This window comes from Apteryx mantelli, chromosome 1 (genome assembly GCF_036417845.1).
Source record: "Apteryx mantelli isolate bAptMan1 chromosome 1, bAptMan1.hap1, whole genome shotgun sequence".
Classification (NCBI taxonomy): Eukaryota; Metazoa; Chordata; class Aves; order Apterygiformes; family Apterygidae; genus Apteryx; species Apteryx mantelli.
Genome location: NC_089978.1, coordinates 91,684,714 through 91,689,104, shown reverse-complemented (window position 1 = coordinate 91,689,104; position 4,391 = coordinate 91,684,714). Strand labels below are relative to the sequence as shown.

The 4,391-nt window shown below is 48.9% G+C and overlaps 1 long non-coding RNA gene across 1 annotated transcript; it reads right to left on the bottom strand.

Annotated features, from left to right (window-relative positions):
* Positions 1-363: 363 nt before the first annotated feature.
* LOC106500170 (uncharacterized) lies at positions 364-2,128 on the bottom strand. The gene is made up of 2 exons (XR_010883160.1): positions 1,949-2,128; positions 364-625 (listed from the first exon to the last, which is right to left on the bottom strand). It is a non-coding gene; the product is annotated as an uncharacterized lncRNA (long non-coding RNA).
* Between the last annotated feature and the right edge of the window lie 2,263 nt (positions 2,129-4,391).

Sequence of the window (4,391 nt, the reverse complement as noted above, 5' to 3'; positions counted from 1 at the left end):
ATTACACACAAGCATAAGCCTATAATTATGAGGATTAGCAAAATGCGCAAGCCTTCAGCGAGCAGTCCTATTAGCCACTGTGGTAGATTGCCAAACAGGTTAGTTAGCCATTCGTCTAATGGCGTTTATTGTGGGCTGCGTGCAAGCTTACATACAGGTGCACTTCGTTTCCACCCCTAGGCTGCGCGTCACACCGCGTGATCTTCCGCTACGCCTAGTCTACCGCTTCTCATGCAAATATCTTGTCTAGAACCTCTTTTTCCTGTACTATTAATTGATATACTCTATGCTCATGTCTATCAAGCAGTTAAGCCGTACATGCCGTAAGCAATAATTCAGAATTAGCAAGCCGCAGCATATCGCTATTACTACTGTGAGTGCTATCAAGCCTAGTGTTATAAGCCATTTCTAATCAAACCATGACAAGATCCACGCCCCTGTGTTGACTTGTTCCCTGTCAGGAAAGTCTCTGTCGGCCCCGCCTCGGGGTTGAACGGGATGCAGTAGTGAGCTGCTCTGTGCGCCTGTGCTCATCTCCTCCAGTATGACTCTGCGGTCCCCGGAATCATGAAGCCGGCGATAAACATCAATGCAGCCATGCAGCAGCATCCCGTCTGGCGTCGCCCTGTTCAGGATGGAATCTCACCAAGAATGATTAGTTACACCCCAGACCCTCCCGTACGTGCATTTAGGTCAGGTTTTATGCATTTCATTGGAACCCATCTTATCTGCTCCTCCCGTTTTACCGCAGCATACCCTCTTCCCTGTGATATCCACAAGAGAAGCAACGCTGTGGTCCCTTTCTCATCTGGTCCACCGCCGTGACAAGAGCCTGCGCTGCTGCTGTTCCCTGATTCTGTTTTTGCAGTACCGTGCGGATGACAACCGAAAGTGGTGCTCCTTTAGGGATCGTTTTCAGGATGTTCTGCGTCATGGCGTCACTCTGCTGCCAGAGGCACTCCATCATGACCGGACCCTGGGCCTCAGGGGGCAAGTCTGACTCTGCAATGGCCCGCTGGAGCCTGTCACAGAATTCAGTGAAGCTCTCTGCGTGTGTCTGTTTTATCTTTGTCCAGGGTGGCTCTACCTTTACTAGCTTCCCGAGTTCTTCATACATGGCCCGTGAAGCCTCTGTTGTGGCCATGACCTCCCGCCTTATTTCCTCTAATGCACGCAATAGGGTGTCGACCGGGGATGTTGTTACTTCTTCTCCGCCCTTCGGCTTCCCTTTCGGCTGTGTCTCTCCTATTGCACACCCCCGCAGCCTGCGCGTAACTTCTCGCAAGCCCCCGCCTTCCTCGTCGCTGCTATCTTCTCCGCTCTCCTCCTCAACCGGCAATCTCACCCGAACCTTCCTCCCTCCTTTCAAGGTCGAACTCTGGTCTCTCTGCTCTGATGGGCCGTTACCCTTCCTCCCTCGCTGCAGTGCCTGACTCTCCCCGCCTACAGCACCCTCCTCTGCCGGGGCCCACGGCAGCAGGGTCCTATCTTCCTCACTAAGCGTCTTCCTCAAAACTGCGCCAGGCACGCAATCCTCGGGTTCGGTCCCGTCGACCCCCCATCCCTCTCTGTCTTGTGCGAGATCTTGCCAGGGATACACCGGAGGCGGCTCCTGGGATTCCACCGGTAGGATCACTGGAACCTCCCCGCCTCCGCTCTCCCGTTCTTTCGCCTGGGCCTCCCCGCCCCCACTCTCCCGTTCTTTCGCCGGGGCCTCCCTCACGCTCCGCAGGAGCATTCTTATCAGCCCCCACACCTTTAAATCCTTCGCGGATCCCCCGTTCATCGGGGACTCCGCCAGCGCTGCTGTGCATTGCAGCCACAGTTCCTCCCGCAGAATCTCCATAGGAGAAGTAATCACTCCCTCCTTCACGAGCCTCTCTACACACGCTCGTATCGCGCTCGCCTTCAGCGGCGCCCGCCATTCCTTGGCGCAGGCCATTACTACCTTACATATGGCCTCCATAGTTCCGGATCCGGATCCCTTCCTCACGCTCCCGGTGCCTACGCCGGCCGAGCCGCCTCCTCGGTATCACGTCGGGGTCACCACTTGTTACCGTTCTCGTTCTTACCGAGGAGGCACGGGGCCTTCTCCCCAGACCCCGGACCATCACCACACAGACACCAATATGAGGAGTGGCAAAATGGCGTTTAATGAAGCGTGTCCTACTCTTTTATAAAGCTGTAAAGCCCCGCCTTCTTTTCCGGCAGCAGTGCTCCGCCCGTTATGACCTTCCCATGTTCCGCCCCGCAGTGCCTCCCTGCTCATCCTTTTTCCTCCACAAAAGCTAAGGTGGTAACTCATTTGTTTGGTCAAGAAGGGGTTGAAAGAGCTTAAAGTATCTTTAAAATGTAATCAATCATCTTTTTTCTCACAACAGCACTTTTTTTTTTCTTGTGGTTATAACTATTTGCTCAGTAATTGATTTTTTAAAGCTTGGTTAATTATAATTTGCCAGGGAAAGTAATAAGTTCAAACTGAGGTGGAGAGGGGCTCTTCTACTGAACATAAGAAGGCGGAGGAAAAAGATGTGTTGAAAATGAGTATGCTTATCAGGAGCAGAAGTCTGGAAAGAGGGAAAGAAATTAAGGAAATTCCCAGTTCACATCTGAAATTATTATAAGTCAGGCCTTTCTCCTCACTGATTTTGAACTCTGAACACACACACACACACACACACACACACACACACACACTGTTTATATTAAAATAATTTGAAACTGGGGAGGAGATGTGGTGGAAAGGATACTCTTCCACATTCCTTTGTGGGAGAAGCTGGTAGAAAGTAAGAGGTGAAACATGCTTATGAGGCAGAGATACCTGAAAGAAAGAAAGATACCAGAAACTCTAGACTAAGGCAAGATGTGCAGCTCTCTGACACCATCACAGTGAATATTGAATCTATCTGTTTCTGACAGTATTGAATTTATTACAAAGCACAGAACAATTTTGCAGTCTCTCCATATGGAAGGAGAATTTAGGACCTCAGTTTTGGAAATATGACCCACAATAGCCTCATGAGAGTTCACTAACTGTTTAGCTGTGGACTAAATGATCTCTGGGAAAATGGAAAGCCAGTCTTACTCCAATGCAAGGAGAAAAAATGTAACAGTGCTTAAACCAGCAGCGAGACATTTCAGAAGCCTATAATCAGGAAGTTCAGTGTACAGCCTGTGGTCATACATGAGTCCTTCTGGTGGATGAGAGGGAAGAGCATCTCTTAGAAAAGATGTGAGACAAGCAGCAGCTGCTAGCCACTTGGCCAGCCTAAATCTCAAAGAGTGGCTGAAGGGCCGCTGGTGGACCCTGCACACCTCTGTCACCCTGGAGATAAGGGAGCAGGAAGCCCTGTGGTAATGCTGTGTCTTTGCCCAGCACAAGGATTACAGGCTCTGCCTGGCCAAGCCCACAGGGATCTTTGGAGCCTCTTGTCCTGCCTGCCCTTTTGCAGTTTCCCAAATGACAGCTTGTCACAGAAAGTGTCCTGTGACAGCACTGATGGGCAAAATACTTTCTGGACAGGGGAATATATGGGCCTGGGAATGGGCTTATTGCAGAGTACAGCGTAAGCACCAGATGGGCTTTCTGGTGGAGCCACAAAGGCTTGTGTGGTATGTATTGCATCAAGGGAAGCTGCGCCTATGATGTTACGGAGATACTCCATGAACATGTAATATTGATGCAAGTGTGAAGGTCCAGACTGGGACAACTATTACTGTCTTTGGGAGTGTCTTCATTCTCATGTTCAGCACTCTACTCCTAAAATGGAAACAGATTTATTCAGAGATGCCTTATGTCCCACTGTACTTACAACTCCTTTGAGAGCTTTTGAATGGGAGAGGGTCTTGGGACCCACATCAGCATTCCTGTTTGAACACCAAAGAAGGTGAAAGAATTTGATGGCAGCAGTGTAGAGCCAAGTGTTTCCTTTATCTGCTAAACCTTGAATAGGCAAGCTTGGTTCACTATAAAAGCATTCAGCCAAATCATTGTTACTGTATAGCAAGCACAAAATAACTCAAGATGTTCTTGGTCTGGTTAATCAGCAGTGCCTGCGCTGTATCATTTGGAATGCTAAAGACAGAAAGGGTCTTCACATTTTTTAAATGCTTTAGAATAAGCTACATTTTGAAAAGAGGGCTTGTAACATTTGTTAAAAGGCTGCATTTGAACTGCTGAGAAGAGAAAGCTGTTTAGTCTTTTAATCTTTTTCCCTGTCATCTTTCCCTTCTTGGAATTGTTATCTGGGAACACATAACGAAGAGGAGTTTTAAAACATCCTTCAACTTTCTGTGTAGCAGTAGGGTTGCCAAAAATTCATGCTCAATCTATTTCCAAATAATCCTCACGGAGCAGTTGTATTATCACCCCTCCTTGAAGACAAGGTAAC